The sequence below is a fragment of the Camelus bactrianus genome, chromosome 4, assembly GCF_048773025.1.
Source record: "Camelus bactrianus isolate YW-2024 breed Bactrian camel chromosome 4, ASM4877302v1, whole genome shotgun sequence".
NCBI lineage: Eukaryota > Metazoa > Chordata > Mammalia > Artiodactyla > Camelidae > Camelus > Camelus bactrianus.
In genome coordinates this window covers 50,812,900-50,833,561 of record NC_133542.1, presented here as the reverse complement: position 1 = coordinate 50,833,561, position 20,662 = coordinate 50,812,900, and the positions used below count along the sequence as shown (strand labels likewise).

Below are 20,662 nucleotides of genomic sequence, written 5' to 3'. Positions count from 1 at the left end.
AAAATATGGAGCCCCTTGTAGAAAGGTTATTAAGAATTTCAAGATGGCAATGATAGAGCATTAAATCAAGTGAGGGTCACATGTCCATGAAGTTGGACCTGCCCACAAAACCAAAAACATTTAATATCTAGCCCTGTGCTGACCCCTGGTATCATATTAATCCTAAATCTATTATAATGGGTTTAACTGTTTTTCCTTGTCTATAATTGCTTTTTTTTTAAATTATGTCATTTGTGTCAAAACACTGATGTTTGTTTTCATATATTTTTAGTTTCCTTCAATAATCACTGCCCCAGATATCAGATACATAGTTAAATCTATTTTCTACTAGTTCCTTTTAATGGTATGATTTCTTATATTCTATTCAAAATGTTGATTTTAATGTAATTAAGTTAATGATATCTAATTATATGCTAATCTATCAACTTAAAAATAAGTCACAATTCCAATTATAAACATTTTCCTTATTTATTGCGTAGCGATGCCTACCTTATCATAAGCTTCTTATTTATAATTGGACAATTTTTGAGCTTTTCAATCTGTTTCATTAATTTGATTCTACTTTTTGTTCTTTAACTCAGTGGTTCTCAAGCAGGAATGATTTTGCCCCCAGGGGACATCTGTCAGTATCCAGAGATGTGTTTGGTTATCACAACTGGAGAAGGAGCTGCTACTAGCATCTGAGGAGTAGAAGCCAGGGGTGCTGCTAACCATCTTACAATTTCATGACAGCTCCCACAACAAAGTATCTGGCCCAAATGTCAACAGGGTTGAGAAACCCTACTTTAGCTTTGTATTTTATTTATTGATGCTTTATAGCGTGTCGTAAGTACATTAAATGTCAATTTAAGGCCAGCCACCTTCCCCATTCTGCTGCTTTTCAAAGTATCAATTGGTCTTCCTGGATGCCAATTTTTACAAATAAAATTTAGAATGGCCTCTGTCAAGAAGAAAGAAAATTCTTTTCACATTTTGGCCAGAATTGAACTAGTACTACAAATTAACTTATACCCCAGTCAGCCTCCTATTATAGCTCCAGTTTGTATGTAAATCTTTACCAAGTAAAATTTCCAGGCAGATTTTGAGTTTTCTTATTTTGTCATAAATGTTTCTCAGGCTTATTCCTACGTATTTTACAAGTTTCTTGCTCTAAAATGGGACCTCCTTATTATTACATGGTTATTTCTGGATACTACTTTTGATTTCAAACAGTTTTACTAAAACTCATAATTTGAGTAGAATTTGCCTGGTTTCTTTCAGTTTTCAAGCCATAAAATAATTGGTAGATTCTTCCCAATGCGTGTTTTTGTTTGGTTTATATAGTATAGGCTTGGACTTCTAAACTAATTTTTAATAAATAATGTTGATAGAATTTAAAATGTTAAACAGTCAAAGTCAGAAACACTTGAGAAAAATTTAAGCTACATACAGATTTGTGTTAAAGTAGTTATTACTGTTTCTATTTTGGTTTTTGATTTTATTACATGGTAAGTGTGTGTATATGTGTGTGTATGTGTATATGTATATATATATATATTATATATACATACACACACATATTCATATGCATATATACATACATTTAGTCTCTCAAAATATTAATCTAACATCGCAAAGTGCCGATGCACTAGCCAGGTCAGGATCTGTTAGCATTACAATGACGTGCTTAAGCTCCTTGAAATACAAGGAGCTATTCAGAAGCCCTCAAGGGTAAAAGATACCACTGTAGCAGGTCAAACTGTAATTTCCCCAGCATCCCTGCAGAATATCATGATTGATTCTTGAATGAACTTGAACAAAAATATTTCTGACCTAATCTTTAGTCCTTCCATGATAGCAATCTCTAAACCCCTCTTTCCCAGGATCTGTGTTTTCACCTTATCCATCTCATTACAGACTTTTCTGGTAGCCTCACATTAACAGTCAAGAGTGACTGGACTGTACATTCTCTTCACAGATCAAAACTGTAGACAGACAACTCTCCAAACTGACCCCCATTTCTGATTTCTTCTGTGAATATATACAGTCATAGACATTTAGAGTAAGAGATACAATACTGGTGAAACAAATCATCTCATCAAATTATCACACTTTTTTTCTGTCAGTACTCACAGAAGGTTAAATACTATCAAAACAATGGTACATTTGCATTTGAGGTGTTTATGACTAAACTAGTGCTTCCTTTGCTGCTTCACAGTATGTTTCCCTTCCCAGGTACAGAGCATTAGACTTAGAATGGCAATAAGGAGAAATGGAAGGACTGTGAAAATGAACTGCAACCCTAAGGATATTAGGTAGGAACTGATGAGGAACTTCCTTTATACAAAAGGCTACGAAATCTTTCCCCAAGGTTAAGAGGTCACAGGATTTCCCATGATTGCTCCAGATATTGGATGGGAAAACATACCATAATTGGGTCTAAACTATGACTTTTCATTAATAAGGCTGACATTGATAAGTGACAGGAAGGTAATATATGTTTATAAATTTTATGTTTCTGCACATTTTAAAGTTATTTCAATGTTAACCTTAGAATGTCTACTGTGTATAGATGTTAAACATATGCCTTATTTTGAATATACTGCTTATTAAAAGTATTTGTAAGGATTGTATCTTTTTTTCTGAGCACTTACTCAAAATATTTTATGCATTTTGGATACTCAAATAAGCTCTTGATTTATTGACTAACATTAATAAAGATCTTAAAGGTTTGAAGAGTTATAAAAATGGCTGAACCATTATAAAAATTCTGATGACTTGTAGAAGACATGGTAAATTAGCATGAAAGGAATGATCAAGTAGACTAGGAAGAGTAATAAAATCCACTGTGACTAAGATGGACAGAGAATATAGGAGATTAAGAATAATGATTAGATCAAAGACAAGTGGAAAAACCCTATGACAAATCACATAGCACCTCTAGGTACAAGCACCCAAGGAGCTGTTATTGATGAGGAAGAGAGTTACCTGGGAAACACGTGTTACAGCTGACTCCACCATGACATGCTTGTACTCAATCCTCATGTTACACTTCTCTCTCATTCCTTTTCTACGGATATGTCTCTCTCACTCAGATAGTTTCCTATATAATTGTACTTTACAATGACCCTCAATAACGCAGAGGAATAATACCCTTTTGACAATTATTTGCCCATATAATCTGAGACCTCTAGTTATATACTGCTAATAGACTATGGCTCTCTCAAGAGTTTGATCATTGGATTCATTAACTATTGTAACTGAGAAGAGTGAAGCAGGTTATTACATTAACTATAACATAAAATGCATATTTTAATAACTATTATCCCCTCTTAGCATTACACATGTTACTCCAGGTATCATGAGCATTTTGAATTACTACTGTTTAGATTCTAGGAAATGGAGGAGCTATCTTAAGGGGAGTAAAATATAAAAGTTAAAAGCAAAAACAGACTTAGACAACTTGAATTTGAACCTTAGCTGTGTAATCCTGGGCAAGTTAATTAATCTGTGTTTCAGCTTGCTCATCTGTAAAATGGGGTAATAATGTCTGCCTCACAGGGTTGAGTCAAGGATTAACACAAGCTAATTTATGTAAAGCACTTAACACAGTTCCTGACATGCTATATTATGTTAATATAATAATGTCTATCTACCTCATGCATCCATCCAACTGGTTCTGTTTCTCCAGAGAACCTTGACTAATACATATTTTCAATTTGGATTCTAAGGTGATGCTTTCTAACCAAAGGACTAAAATCTTTTCAGCATATGAACCCATTCATTAAAAACAAGTCTCCCAGAAGAATTGAGGTCAGAGAGGGACAGAGCTGCAGCATCAGTAAGCCATGCCCAGGGTTAAGGAGGAAGGCCTAACCTATAATTCACATTTATTGTTCAGCATGGACATAACCAAATAATCAACCAATTTAGAGAATATTCTCTGGCCAAAGTCCACCAGGAACACACCTGTGGCTGAGCAAGTTGGGTTTGTTACTCATTGCCATGAGGGAGAAGGCACACCACGGGTAACTTGGGGTATGTCAGAAAGAGTGCTTTAGCAAGGGCTTTGAGGAGGGTCCAAGGAAGTGTGGGCTTCTATCTCTGTTGGGTACTTTCAGAAAGCAGGGATAATTTTACGATTATCTCAATAAATCCTATCTAAGGGCACGGCAGACAAAAGCTGTAATTGGTAGAGAAATAGCAGTCACTCCTATTAGCTGAGGAGAGGGGGATGTTTGGTATTTTGTGGCTTGGACGATGTTCATGCTTTATCTGTGTTCAGAAGTAAATTCAGAGTGGGCGTGCTTTTGTCTTGATCCATCATTGTCACGGAATGGCCTTGTCTGATATTGATGTCCTGTGAAATTGTCTACGTGCAGCAGGAGAAAGCCAAGGCCACACTGATAGCACCAGGCCAACTCCTGGGTGTTAGGGCTGCTTTTCTCTTTCTCACTATGCTAGTGAACTTCACTTCTGACTGGAGTGGGTGACCCCTTGTGAAATCTACTATCTTTTCCATTATTACTTTCAACAGCAACATCTGAATCTTGAAATTAACCAGGGGCTCATAAAACCATAATTATAATTACAGCATGAATATAAAATTAAATTTAATTAAGATTAAAAGTGGAAGGATGCCCAACTTCAATTGTGAAGATGAATAAAGAAGGAAATTACATTCTTTCAAATTCTAGGTTTTCAACACTTCTCCATTTTTATAAGCAAAACTGCCAACAGCAATGTATAAATTTCACCATATACATATGATACAAGGCCAAATTTGGGGGAAAATTGATGGGAGACTATGAATCCTCTTGTACTCAAAGCCCATCATAAAGAAGAAGAAAGAAGGCAAACCAAGTACCCCCTACAGAGGTCTCTGGAGAGAGGCGTGGGGAACAGTGGCCAGACGTGCCTTCTCTACCTGTTCCTTACCACCAGTTACTACCCCCACACACCCCACAGGGCCCAGGGAGCCCCAGTGCCCTGGAATCAGAATCCAGAGGACTCCAAACTACTTGAGTCATGATTCACACAAGTCCTTATCTTGTCCCAGATGACACCACAATGCTCTGAAGAAGTACACAGGTCACATTAATTTCTGTGAGGTACATGCAGTTCATACCCCACTACCCTAAAACCAGCAGTATTTTTGCCTATGACGATGCCATTGTATATTTCCAGCACTAACCATTGTTTGTGGTCTTAGCACACATGGTTGATGATTGCAGCATAAAGCAAATGTCAGGACATAGCAAATGTACATATTTGATTTTATAATTCTGAAAGTAATTCTACATGTTGAGGAAACTTAAGTGGTTATAAAACTAATTCATACACTTCCAGGAAGTACTGCTCATTCTTCACATCTAAGACTCCATTATTGCTCAGCTCAAACCTGGATTAATAGTCACTAAACAAACTGTCAGCAGGAATCAGTGTTAACCTTGAGAACAGAGCAAATGATTAGATCAGCGAGGCTGTGATCCAAAAGATAGCTGATGTGCTATTTTTTAAAATTTCTTACTGGTAAAATAATCCATGTTTGCTAAAATTCCTTCTAGGGACCACCTCAGGAGCTGAAAAATGAACAAACCTGGAATGGGCAGATTCCTTCACATTCATTTGATGTGGAAATCAAGTCGTTTGGTTAGCAAGAAAATTCCACCGTCAACTGCTCAGAATATGTTGCTGATTTATCCTCTGCATCTTCAAGGTTTGGACCAAATATAAGTCCCTCATCGTGAATCTGTTGGTTCTATCTTTCTGATCAATAGACAGTGGAAAGGAGATTGTGTTGAAGGGAGAAGCACAGACTACTGGGCTGTGGAGGTGCTGGTGAACTGAACGTGCCCCCCAGATCTGAGAAAAGACCCTAAACAGAGAGACAGACAAGCGGGTGATTCATTCTCTCCACAATTACCTTAAGGTTGGGTCCTGTCTGTAACATATCTCTGCTATAAGATCCATATAACACACAGCTCTACTAGACAGGAGAAACTCACAGAAGAAAAAGAGTTTGCCTCTTTGGATACCATGGACCTCATGCCTGAGCGTATTTGTTTAGTTTCTGCAGAAGTTCTGTGAAGAAACTTGGCGTATGGTTTATGTGACTGCAACACAGGACACTTGGGCTCTCAAACGTTTATGTACGTCAGAATCACCCAGAGGGCTTGTTAACACACTGATTATGGGCCCACCCCTAGCCTTTCTGATTCAGGACATCGGAGTGGGAGTTGTGCATCTGCCTAAGTTCCAGCGTAATGCTGAGGCTACCCATTGGATACTGCCCCTCGAGCCCCACAGTCTAATTCCTCACTTTATTAGTTTCCGAGCTCTCTGAGGGCTGGCTTCTTTTCTCCTCCGGGGCTTTCATGGGGTTGTGCAGTAAATGATTGATAGTGAGTGAGTGAGGAAGCCAAGACACAGAGAGACAAAATGGCATGCCCAAGTTGGATATTTCTCTTTGTTTAGCCAGGCCAAAGTGGGGAACTATTAAGGAGGGTAAGAGTGGCCAGAGAGATCTATCATTGTAAATATGAAAGGTACCAAATTATAGTTTACAACCAATTAGAACTTGCACGAGTCGTTTAGAAAACCACTCCAAAGGATGCTTTAGAAATTTTCTTTATCCTTTTTTCTGACTGCGGTGGCAAAAGTACTTAATGGAATTACCTTTACAAATACATTAATTTATTCTACCCTGAGGATATTATATTCAATGATTTGACAAAACTAATCTGAGCTAATAACAGACACACATTTACTGAGACTAAGCACATTTTCCAGTAGAGAGATACCTAGCCATTTGGAACAAATGATGGTTGAGGTATAAAGACGAAAGAATGGCTGTAATGCCCAAAGGAGGTACCAGGGTTACTAAAACGCAAAGGTAAAATGTGAGCCGACAAAGAAAACTCACAAGGAGGCAAAGGGCCCACCACAACCACTACCAGGAAATTTTCAACCATTGACAGATGCTCAGGTTCAAGAGGTCTGTCTCCAAAGGATGCATCAGCAAGAACCACACCTTCTCAGAGCCCTTGGTTCCCTCCAGTGAAGAGAGGCAATCACTGCCCTTAACTTCCATTCTGCCAATGAATTACCCCATGCATACTGACCCTTAAAACATTCTAAATCTATTCCACAGACCAGAGTTGAAATCTCAAAGCCAATAGGGACCAATATAAGTAAGTGAAATTAAGAGAATATAAGGTAGTAATGGAATTTGGTTAACCAAATAGTCTACGTTCTGTTTAAAGGGGAAGCTCAGATAAATAATGAGGTCCTGTATAGCACAGGGAACTATATTCAATACCTTGTAATTGCCTAAAATGAAAAAGAAAAAAATAAATACACAATCACTATGCTTTACCCCAGAAACACAACATTGTAAATCAACTATATTTCAATTAAAAAATAAAAATAGTGCAGCTGAAAGAAATAAAGCAAATGTAGCAAAATGTTAACAATTAAAAAAAATAAACGAGAAGCTCTTTCCCAGCTCCAGGAGATTGTTTCACTGTGGAATGTGATCCCAATGTTACCAGCTCTCCCAATTTTTTGAGAGGGATCAGAGATTGGAATTTCACATAAAGTTTCCTGACTGTTAAAACAGTGTGATTCAAACAAAATATGTTTGCAGGTAGGATGAGGCTGCCAGCCTTCCATTTAGAACCTCTCCTTAGACTCAAGGAAAACAGGACAGGAAAGGACTTCCTAGTTACCTACTTCTGGGTATGTCCTCTGTCCCTCCCACCCCCCTTGAAGAGCACTCCTGTTTTAAAACTCTCTCATAGGCTCAGAATTCTTTCCCTAGTTCCTGAAGGACAATCCAGGGAGATCATGTTTTCACCAGAAAGTCTCTGATCACCCCATATGCTGAGATACTGTCCATTAGTGATATACTTGCCATTGGTGGGGAGAGGGGGTGGCCTGGTGTCACACAGTCTGAAGATGACGGAAGGGGTAGGAGCTTAGGTCCCCACACTCACCCTCACTTGCTCCTCACCCCTGTCATTCCATCTCTGGCTGCTGAAACAATATTCTGAAAATGCATGCAGGATCTAAGAAAGAAGGTGCTTTGCCCAATTACTTGGAGTATGAAGACTATCAAACCAGAGCTGGAGAAAACCAGAGCACTGGGGGAAACAGAACAAAACAAAACCAAACCCAAACCGAACCAAAGAATTAAAAGGACTTGAAGATAACTCTGCTTAATTCTTCCAGGCCAGGTTCAATTAAAGGACAGAGAGCAGCCCTTGTACTAATCCTGCAGGTCAGTGTTGTCTAATGCTTCTAGTTTCTTCTCATCCTCATTTCTTATAAAAGGAACAAGTGAGGGGAAGTGCAGGGGGTTGGGTAGACTTTTCTTGAGGGCTTATTTTTCTATTAATTTACTGAATCAATATTAACTTATATCTGTAATGCATGGAACTTACAGTCTATTGAGTGAGACAATTAAAAAGCAACTTCAAAAAAGCAGACAAATAAAAAAGACAATAAATTAAAACATGGATTATAAAAAGTATAATCTGGCAAATAATCTGGATAATGCAAATAATTACAGAGGAAAATCACTTCGCTCACATGTATATTTTGTGTGTTCATACTCCCTACCTAGGGTAGAAGGAGAGGTGACATCCTTTTTGGAGGGATTCCAACAGGGAGAGGCTACTATGTTCACTATAAGTCCTGGGTAGGCAGTGGAGGGGTAGCTCTGGTGGTCCACTTTGTGCACTGACAGGGAGTGACAAACCCCAAGGTCCTGTGTACCTAGTGATGCTGGGACCCTCTTCTGCCCTAGCGGATTCCTGGAGAAGCTCTGAGTTCCCAGAGGAAAGAGGAACTCCAGGTACTGGTGGAAGTTGCAGCAAAAATATAATTATCCCACGGAAAGTGATATATTTAGCAATTGAGCAAGAAAACCTGAGTGTCGTAGCTGGCAGCTGAATCAATGTTCATTTCCAACACCTTTCAGGAAGATAACCTGCTGGCCACAGGATCCAAGTTTAAACCTACTCTTTTCCCATCCCCACCTCTGCCCCTGTGCTGTAGAGCAAGAGAACCCTGGACAGCCGGTTTGTAACACAACAGGACAGATCAGGAAAGGTACGCAAGCAGCTCAGACTCTGGGAGAAAGCTCAGGCAGAGACTGGAGCAAACAGAGTCTTGGGTTGGTATTTCAAAGAGGCGCTTGTTTTACTAAACATCCTCAGATATGCTTCCTTGAAAATCACTGATAAGGAGAAAGTAAACTTCCAGAAAGTTCATCAAAAGGCCCTGGGCCTGGGCCCGGACATCACATGTGTTTGTTGTGTGTGAGTGGCCAAGGCTCACCCACTGTCTTCCTTCCTAGACTATGGATTCAGACATTCACAGAGTCTTCTGTTCTACTGACAAAGTCCTGAGTTAAAAGGCTTTCAGATAATCGTATGTCAGTAGTTTTGAAATCTTTTTCAACCTCCCCTTTGAGACACAGTCTAGCTCCTATAAATCCTTTGGTCTCTGCGACTTGCATTCTCACATTTGCCCGAATCCCTGAGGAAATGTGTTGGTGGAATTTGTGGGCTCCTCCAGCTCCCACCCCCATGAGGCTGTCGCCCTCTTCCAACCATCAGCTGAGAGTCTCTCTAAGGAGACATGTAGCATTCCTCTGTGCCTTTCTCACAATTATAGGAAAGACTGATTCCTAAACTGAGTAAAACTGAGTAAGCTTAAGAGAGACTTATGTTTGTCTGAGCCTGGATATTTTACACAAGCCCAGAGGTACAGGACACTCAAATACCAGTCATGGGAAAGTTCAAACATGACATTAGTTCAGTGCTGACATAAGGCCCAGCACCAAGAAAAATTTCAATAAGTATGTACTTAATAAATGTTAAGTAAAATATTTGAGCATTTCTAAGGTCAAAGGCTAATCCATGATACGATAGATTTTTTTAAGTGGCTACATCACATTCAAAGGGAAATGTCAATGGGAATTTAAATATCAAAAAATAGGTGAAAATGTAAAACAAAATGCTTAAACGTATATATGTCCCCAATAACAATGACACTTCAGGTGTGCATTCACACCCACTGGCTGTTTTCCTGTAGATGTGAAAGCATTATTCACCTATGATTTACTGCTGTTTAGAAACACCCAATTTCTAGAATTGACAAGACCTCTTCTTGGAAAAGAGATTTTTTTTCAAAAGCATTTATTACATAATAAAAGAATTTTCCTCAAAATTAGATCCACCAGCTAACTGCACTGAGCATCATATGGAGTCATTGTCTAAAATGTAGATTCTTCATCAACCATCTTCTCTGCATCTAACACATGAGGAGTCAGGAATCTACATTTCTAATGCTTCTATTGATTCTAGAGCCACTGCACTAAGACCTTGAGAGTAGGGAAAGATGATTTCCAAAAAGAAACAAAAACACACAATGAACTTGTGAAGCCTCCTTGTAGACACAAAGATTTTGCAAGCATTAAAGACTCCATTTTTCTTCCAACAGGAATCTAACTACAATCATAATAATTACACTGTGTTGGTAACAAAATTATGGGAACCATGAGTACCTTAAAAGTTACATTGTCATTATTAAAATAAAATCTACAAGAAGCTGTAGAATGATCTGGTTACCACACTTCTTCCCACCCCGGCACATACGCACAAACCCCCTCTCCAAAGGCAGGACCTCAGCCTCTTTCAGAGGCCCTGGTAAACCTGAACCTCACCCACTTTCATGATCTGTGCCAGACTAGAATGAACTGCGAAGAGCACAGGATCCTACACCTAGATGCTCCTGGCTACTAAACAGTTCCAAAGTTGAATTTGACTCAAAGGTCTGTTGGAATCTCAGACATTCCAATTAGCCCCAATAAGAAAATACTGACCCTTCTAGAGAAGCTAGAGAGTCTTGGAGATGACCCATTCTGTACTTCCAGGGCCCTGAAGACCCAGTCTAGAGTGGAGCTGCTCTGCAGGGGGATGAACAGGCACACGCAATGGCAAAGTGCTAACAGAAGAGCTGGGCTGTGGCTTTGCTTCCTCAATACATGGGGGCAGCAGCTGCAGAATGCCCATCAATGAAATACAGCTGGGCCTCCCATCCAGAGCTCATACCATTTGCATCCTCAGCTGAGCATCAGCCAAGCCCAGGCACATTCCCTGAACGGAACCAGTGGGAAGGTCAGAGTCAGGGATGAGTAGCAGCGGTGCTCCCACAGAACGTGAACCTTCCTTCTCTTTGACATCTCCATCACAACGTCATGTTCATCTTTACCTCAAAATACCTGATTTCCTTTTTCACAGTGTAACATGAAATCCTCAAAGAGGGAATCTGGGGTAGGTGAGCCCTACAAATGGGTTTGAACTGATTGCCCCTCCCCCTCACCCACGACTCTGCCTCTTGGGAACCAACAGGATGAAACCTGACATTTATTACGATATGAGACCAATACATAGGCTAAATCAGAAAAACAAAACAACAAAAACTGCAAGGTTGGATTTTTTTTAAATATTAAGGAATAGGGAATCCTTTTATACTGGTATCATCCTGCTGAGTTTATGAAGACATATGGGAAATTAAGAGCAACTTGCATTACACAGAGAGGCAACCTTAGGTTATTTTCACATAAATTTTCAACTGACATTCATCTCTATAGACCACTTAATCACGTCAGTCACAAGAAAAACAAAGATATAATTCTCATTCTCAAATTCCCTTTCCTGTTGTGAGCCTACATAGAAAATCTATTCTCATTTCTAAGTGGGAGAAGAAATGATTTGCTTTTAGGGGCAGAAAGCATTAGAAAAGGATATATTCTGAATGCCAGAACAATGTGTCTCATTTTTGGTGAAAAAATAACTACAGAATAAATAGATACGCATGTTACAGAAATATGTAATTTGCACATATGTGTAAGTGTATTTTTTCCTCCCAGTTTCTACTCGATCCACATAACAGATACAAGTCCCATTGCCTTATTTCACAGGAGAATCATACTTGAAACTAGAAGAAACCATGTTCAATCTGTCCATTTTACAGGTCAGCAAATGAGGCCTAGAAGGTTCAGTGCAATTTCTGCAAGGCCACAGGTCCACAGGGTCACATAAAAAGAGGATGAAAACCTAAATTCCCCCATTCCTGGCCCAATACTGTTTCCAAAGGACCATGAAGTCCTTTTTCCCTAGGGTCTCTACCGAGATCCCCTATTGCTTAGTTAAAAAGCATAAAAAGCGCTTTCATTGCTCCATCTGTAATGCAGCCTGGTGTGTAAGACGTCCCAGTGGTATGATGGAGTTGGCACAGACACTGCTGTCCTGCTGCTTTTAGAGATGGCACTGCCCCTGAATCACTTAGCCCTGACAAAGCTGATACCGCTGAAAACACGCATCTGCAGGAGGTAAGTAAAAATCAGTGATTTCAGGTCTGAGTCATTTGACATTTCTTATAGCTCTTGGCAAATTCCATTCAGTTCTGTACAGTAAGAGTGTATCGAGCATTACAGGAGAGGCAGCCAGTGCCCTGCCCGTAGTCCCTTGGCATTCACTGTTTTCTCACAAAGTGATTCTCTGCCTGAAGCCTTTCTGAGGTATGGGAGTATGCTGGCTGCATGCAGGGCTGGCCAGAGCACCCAGGAATCAGTGCCCCTTGGAGTAAAACTCAAGCAACGATGCAGCTACCATACCACAATACTCCAGCTTCCTCACCCTTTAGCTGAGATAACCCTGAGGCATGTTCTAGACAGCCTCCCAGAAGTCTCTACTATGCACTGAGCCCCAGTTCTCCACCATTGGCACCTACTCTTCAGTGCACCATGTCTTAGCTTCATTTCTTTTCCATCGCTAACAGGTACTTCCAAACCACTTGCACTCAAATCTTTGTTTCAGGGTCTGTTCTGGAAGAATCCAACCAAAGACAAGCATATGTACTCTGTACAAATTACTCTTCTATAATAGGTCTTGAGATATGTAGAGGAAAAAGATACCATCCTAGCCTTCAAAAGGTAAGACCTCTAGGTAGGTAACCACAAAGGTAAGACAAGAGAAGACACAGTCCTTTGGGAGGAGACTAGAGATACAGACAATAAAAATATGTTCACTAATGAGATTCTCACAATGAAAAGGAGAATTTGCCATTAAGAACTCAGCACGAAATTCTCTAAAGCAGGAAGGAGTCAAAATACCTAAGTAGTACCATTACACACATCAAATAAACAGCCGAGGTTCTGATTTCACTTGGAAATATGTCAAGAGTTTTTATAATTGCTTCCAATGTAAGCTTTAATAATCAGTCCAAAAGGAAAGATTTCATACAACTCAGGCTTGTTTTTTTCATGGCAAGATTAGGTACATAAACCCCTGAACTGGCTGAACAAGATTAATTGGCTATTTTGCATCTTGTGCCTGAAGAGTGTCAGAATGATCAGTCTTTTCATTCAGTTTTGTCAACATATACTCATTTATGTGCAAGGCAAACAAATTAAATAATTAAATTTTGTGTATGTCACTAGGTTGACAAAGACCACAGAAAAGGAAAATTACAGGCCAATATCACTGATGAACATAGATGGAAAAATCCTCCAAAAACACTAGCAAACTGAATCCAACAATATGTTAAAATGATCATACACCATGATCAAGTGGAATTTATCCCAAGGACGCAAGCATTTTTCAACATCCACAAATCAATTAATATGTTGCACCACATTAACAAATTGAAGAATAAAAACCATATGATCATCTCAACAGATACAGAAAAATTTTTTTGATAAAATTCAACATTGATTTATGATAAAAACTTTCCAGAAACTGGGCACAGATGGAGCACATACCTCAACATAATAAAGGCTATATATGACAAACCCACAGCTAACATCATAATTAATGGGGAAAAGCTGAAAGCTCAGGAACAAGACAAGGATGCCTACTCTTGCCACTTTCATTCCACATAGTTTTGGAAGTCCATAGCAATCAGAGAAGAAAAAGAAATAAAGGGAATCCAAGTCAGAAAATAAGATATAAAACTGTCACTGTTCATGAATGACATGATATTATACATAGAAAACCCTAAAGAAGCAACCAGAAAACTACTAGGGCTCATCAATGAATTTGGCAGAATTGGAGGATACAAAACTAATATACAAAAATCAGTTGCATTTCTATACACTAACAACAAAATAGTTTAAAAAAAAGAAGAAGAAATTAAAGAAATAATCCCATTTACCATCACACCAAAAAGAATAAAATACCTAGGAATAAACCTACCCAAGGAGGCAAAGGACCTGTATACTGAAAACTGTAAGATACTGATGAAAGAAATTGAACATGACATAAACAGATGTAAAGATATACCATGTTCTTGGATTGGAAGAGTCAATATTGTTAAAATAACCATAATACCCAAGGCAATCTACAGATTCAATGCAATCCCTATCAAATTACTAATGACACATTTCACAGAGGTGGAACAAAAAAAGTTACAATTTGCATGGCAACACAATAGACCCCAAATAGCCAAAATGGTCTTGAAAAAGGATAATGGAACTGGGGAAATCATGCTCCCTGACTTCAGACTATACTAGACAGCTACAGTAATCAAAAAAGTATGGTACTGACACAAAACACATATATAAATAGAACAGGATAGAAAGCCCAGAAATTAACCCATGCACTTATGGCAATTAACCTACAACAAAGGAGGCAAGAATATACAATGGAGAAAAGACAGTCTCTTCAATAAGTGGTGCTGGGAAAACTGGACAAGACTACCTGTAAAAAACTGAAATTAGAACACTGTCTAACACCATATACAAAAATAAACTCAAAATGAATTAAAGACCTCAATGTAAGACCAGATACTATAAAACTCCTAGAGGAAAACATAGGCAGAACACTCTTGGACATAAACCACAGCAGTATTTTTTTTGAACCAGCTCCTAGCATAATGGAAATAAGAGCAAAAATGAACAACTGGGATCTAATTAAACTTAAAAGCTTTTGCACACTAAGGATACCATCAACAAAACAAAAACACAGTCTACAGAATGGGAGAAAATATTTGCAAATGATGCGACCAACAAGGGAATAATTTCCAAAATATATACAGTTCATACACCTTAATATAAAAAAACAGGCACCCTAATAAAAAATGGGCAGAATACCTAAACAGATATTTCTTCAAAGAAGACATCCAGATGGCCAACAAGCACATGAAAAGATGCTCAAAATCACTAATTGTTAGAGAAATGCAAATCAAAACTACAATGAGATATCACCTCACACCAGCCAAAATGGCCATCATTAAAAAGTCTACCAACGATAAATGCTGGAGAGGGTATGGAGAAAAAAAGGAACCCTCTTATACTGTTAGTGGGAATGTAAATTGGTGCAGCCACTGTGGAGAACAGCACAGAGATTCCTCAAAAAACTAGACGTACCATATGATCCAGCAATGCCACTCCTGGGCATATATCCAGAGGGAAATATAATTTGAAAAGACACATGTACCCCAATGTTCACAGGAGCACTATTTACAATAGCCAAGATATGGAAACAACCCGAATGTCCATCAACAGATAACTGGATAAAGATGTAATATATATCTGCAATGGAATATTACTCAGCCATAAAAAAGAATAAAATAATGCCATTTGCAGCAACACGGAGGGACCTGGAGATTGTCATTTTAAGTGAAGTACGTCAGAAAAAGAAAAATACCATATGATATTGCTTATATGTAGAATTTTTTTTTTTTTAAACAAGGACACAAATGAACTTACCTACAAAACAGAAACAGACTCACAGACATAGAAAACCAACTTATGGTTACCAGGGGGTAAAGGGTATGGGAAAGGATAATCTGGGAATTTGAAATTTGTACCTTTTGGGGAGTGATGGAAATGTTAGCTATCTTGATTGTGGTGGTCATTTCGCTGGTGTATACATATATACATCAGGATTCATCAAATTGTACACCTGAAATATGTATAGTTTATTGTACAGGAATCATACCATAATAAAGAAGTTAAAAAAAAAGAATAAATGACCATAACATTGCATTGGCTTAAAAATTGGACTTGATGTAATCTTGGAATTAAATTTCAAGAGAAATACAAAGAGCTTGGCCAGTCACATGTATCAATGACAACTTAGACTGGTGCATATTATATTTAAAGGATGAACTTTATAAAAGAAAAATGCATCACAGAGCAAAGAATGAAGCCCGTGAAAAATAATATACTGCAGCAGGACAAGATGCTATTATTTATAGTTCTTGAAAAGTATAACATTTCAGTTATATTCAGTTCAGTCCAGAGTCTATCATTTTGGTATGATTGTCTGGGCTTATGAACCCACAGAGGAAGAATCTAAGAGTCTGTGAGGATCCAAGTATTGGTGCGTCCATTCAACATTACAAAGAATGCTTGGTTTAAGGTGACAGGTCATTTCTCGGAAAAACTGATAGGGAAGATGTTACCACGTGGTACACAGCATGGGAATAAGGTGGTCTGGAAAAGGACACAAAGTAGGTGAGTGGATTGAGGAAAGCACTCTAGGATAGAATCTGGGAAATGGCACTTGGGTGTGGCTGGTTCTCACTAAGACTGTCACCTTGGGAAGGTCTCACAAAGACAGGACTCAGAGTCATAAGGGAATAAGGGTCACTGGTATAGTGCTAGATGGAGTCTACTCTTCAACCGCCTACCACTTGGCAAACCAGTCTCTTCTTGAACCCTCCAGTGACAGAGAACTCTCCCTATCAATCCATTCACTACATGTATCATTTAACAAACAAAAAACTCGGCAAACACATGCAAATGTCACTATTAAACAGAACATGGCTAAGTAAATCTTATTATCTCAATGATGTGAGAAAGAGAAATCACAAGGGCATCTGGTAGTCCTTTAGGCTATAAAGCACCTCTTCCCCTTAGATACATTTGTAGGAGGTACTCCAGCACCCTATTTGAAGTTGGGTATGGCCACAGTTTTGTTGCTTGGGCTAAGGAAATGTGGGTGGAAGTGACCTCTACCAATTACATATGAAGTATTAAAAGTCTGTGTTGTGAATTTCTATGTTTGCTTCTCCTTACCAGAGTGATCATGGAAATAAGTGTTGAGATGGTGCTTCCAACAGGATGGGTCCTGGGGTGTTTGGTATGGGCATAGCTCCCTCCCACCAACTACCTAGAACTTGTGGTGTGAAAAATTAGCCTGTGTGTGTTAACCACTGAGATCTAGGCACTGTCTGTTATTGTTGCAAACTCTATCCACACTGATTGTTAGGGTCAGTTTTAGCTAGGATTATTTTAAAATGCCAATTTATCAGATAGCGCCTTGGTCGATTTTTCTATATATCTACAGCAATAGTAGAGGGGCATTAAACACAACTCAAGTTCAAATACTTTAACACTAAAAAGGGGTGTAATTGCTTAGCCTTTTTAACTTACTGAGTCACAAAATGAACACATGTTAAACAAGTGTTCATATCTGAGAAAACTATGTGCACCAAATTCAGCTTAGTGGTTACTTCTGGAGAGGCAAAGAAGAAAATGGAATCCTATAAAGGAACAGTACATGTGAGGGTCACTTATGTCAGTGATGTTTTATTATTACTTTAAATCTGAACCACATATTATCAACATTGAAGGTTTTATACAGCTAAGTAATTGAATATTTTCTATTATATAGAGTATGCTTCAGCTCATCCAAAATACATTTTTAAAAGAAAGTTACTTAACAATTATTGAAGTCAAAGGATTTTCTGATTATCATCAGCTAACCTAAACCTCCAAAGAAAATACCCTACTTCCTGAAGAGTTCTAGACAGTAGAGATTTACCTGGATCAAAACATAATAATACTCTAAGTTCTTAAAGGATGGCATATTGTAGAAAGGGAAATTCACATTTCAACATTTCTATATGTTTGAATTCTGGCCCCTGGAAAGATTTCCTTACCCTAAGTTGGTTCTCCACTGGAGAAAGTTCCCTTCTTCAATATGACTATGAGTCCAATGATTGTGTCTACATATATGCAGTGGAAAGAACATAAGATCTGAATGTACGTTAAGTGAAAATTCCAACTTCGTAACACCTATTGGCTGTGTGGCCTTGAGTAAGCCAATGAACTTCTCCGTTTCTTCATTTTGAAATTTAAAAAGTAAAGAGAAATTCCTCTTGCATAGGGTCAATATTATCTTACTGATGTTTTTCAGTACCCCAGTTTTAGAACAGAACACCATGCAAATGTCAAATATGGTGTATTTAATGGTATAATATGTTTATGTGGGGATTTTAAAAAAATCTGAAGCCTGAATAACTTACATCTTGAGATGTGTGCAGAGAGTTATATATTTCATTAAAATGTTGACAAGAGCAGAGCTGCTCTTATTCTGACCTCATCCTTGCCCTATTCAAAGCCCTTTCATGGTAACTTACGGTTGTTATTACCACTTTTAGATTACCAGTGAGGCGCACAGCTTTTCTTATACTTCTTAGAGATTTAAATTTTCTCCCAGAGTCAGACCAGGCCTTTTATTTTCTTTGAAAGGATGAGGGAGAGGAGACCAGTGAGGAAAAGAGGAGGAGGGAATGGTAAGGGGGTCACAGAAAGAAGGGGCTAGTTCTCTTGGAGTCCAGTCATCTGATTCCCCTCAGAACCTTATTTGCTCCTCTCTTGCTCGTTCATCCTCCAGAGCCAGACCCATTTTCTTAGTCCTAATTTCTTTTCCCCTCATGAGAATTTATTTTAACTGGGATCAAGAGTCAATGCTGAAGAGCAGAGGAGCCCTCACTCAGTTTGAAGAGCATCTGACCATATTGAATTTTTAAAATCAACATTGGTATTTTGATACTATGAAAAACAGATACTACGTATTGGCATTGTCTTTTTGTACCAGTACTGCAAACGCTAGTCAAAATGATGATTAAATAAGAAAATGCATGGGAAAAAGTGCTTTATAATGTGCTTTGGTCATTACAATTTAAAAGACCCACAGATTTTTCATTGCTTTGTTTGAAACCTTATCTGATAACATCTCAATATATTCTAAAAACATTATCCCCTAAGCCCAGCAATGTTGTATATCTGGGGATTAAATTGCCAGAGTTCTTCACTAATTGTCAGGGTTTCTTCACTAATTGTCTGTGTATATGTGTGTGTAAGTGTGTGTGTGTGTGTGTATGTGTTTGGTTGGTTTTATTTTTCATCTTTGTTGGTTTTGTTTTCCATATTATGGGTAGAAACTGTTATTTTAAATTAGTTTTATGCTAACATTTATTAACCACTTATTGCTTGATAAGCACTTTCAGGTACATTATCTCATTTCTCAAAAGTTCCCAGAAAGAAATTGTTTTTATTTCCATTTCACAGATGAAACAACTGAGGTCCAAAGAAGGTACCTAGGTTTATAGCAGCAGTAACTGGCAGAGCCAGGACTCAAACCCAGTGCTTTTACATCAAGTTATTTTCTTGTTCTACTGCAGGATAAATGAGGATAAGATTTTGATACTTTCTCCTTGGCAAGAACCAGCAGAGTTTTTGGGTTTTTTTTAATGAGGTAAAGTTCTCAATGTGACTTAAATATAAATGCAATCTAAGTCTCAGAAACAAGGCAATCAGAGCTGCTAAATCTTAGCACCTGCAAGTAAAGAGCAGAAAGCAAGGCCAAGAAACACTTTTAAAATGTGAGGCACACAAGAGAGGCACTGAAATTGCACTCAGTGTCCAAAAATGATGATATGGAATTCCTTAAATTCTGGTGCTAGAGAAAGACAGAATCATCAAGTTCTTGCAGAACTTCATGGGATTATTTATCTTCAGGCTGGGATTTATAACAATCACCTGATAGGTTCAAGCTGAGAAAAATGAGTTGTCAAAAAAAGGCAATAAAAATTGCAAGTTCAAGCAACCACCCAAATGATAAAATTGTCACATATGTACATATCAAGCAACAATCACATTCATTGCGTCCAAAGTCCTGGTACTTAATACTGTCTGCCGAGGAAGCTAAGTTCCATTTAGAGTTTTGCTGTTAGCGCAAATATATTTGAAAGAGAACTGACTGCTGGAGTTTTTCATGATTTGACAGAGAATGCAGTGAAATTGTCTTGAGAGGAATCCACTGGTATCTGGGAAGATTAGTCAAAAGGGATGTATCAGCCCTAAGTTAATCTTGCAAAAATACACTGGTAATTACAGTAGGGACATGGGAGATCTCAATCAGCTCATAGTTGTATTTTTAGGGAAAAAATAATACTTCAATCACCAGTTTGAGTGTATTTTCCCTCAGGGAAACCCTCCTTTTGTAGATTTTTCAGGCATGAGAGGTCTGTGGGAATAACAGAGAAAAGGAGAGGGAGAAGGAAAGTTAGGAGAGAGATGGGAGGAAATATATTGAGAGGGGAAGGGAGAGGGGGCGCAAGGGAAGGGAGAGGGGGCGCGAGGGAAGGGAGAGGGAAAGAAAGAGGAAAATGGACTAAGGATGAAAAGTTTGATTATTTTGATCACTTTTTAAAGCTATTTTGTTGTAAGTACATTTATCCTCACCAAAAATTCATATTACTGATTTCAAAGAGTGAAAATGAGGATGGGAAAGGGGATGCCCTCATGTTCATATTTATAGGTTGCTGACTTTCTACTGCTTTTCCTGCTCCCTCTGACTTGCCTAGCTTTCGTCCA

The 20,662-nt window shown here is 38.4% G+C and overlaps 1 protein-coding gene and 1 long non-coding RNA gene across 8 annotated transcripts in view; one reads left to right on the top strand and one right to left on the bottom strand.

The window, feature by feature from the left end:
• LOC141577472 (uncharacterized) overlaps positions 1 to 18,691 on the top strand; it is a 55,970-nt gene extending 37,279 nt beyond the window's left edge. The window contains exons 2-3 of the long non-coding RNA XR_012506470.1: positions 5,547 to 8,260; positions 12,245 to 18,691. This is a non-coding gene — a long non-coding RNA (uncharacterized LOC141577472). The remainder of the gene's footprint in view (positions 1 to 5,546; positions 8,261 to 12,244) is intronic.
• Positions 1 to 20,662, bottom strand: part of PLPPR1 (phospholipid phosphatase related 1) — a 486,000-nt gene that overhangs the window by 81,812 nt on the left and 383,526 nt on the right. The window lies entirely within an intron of this gene.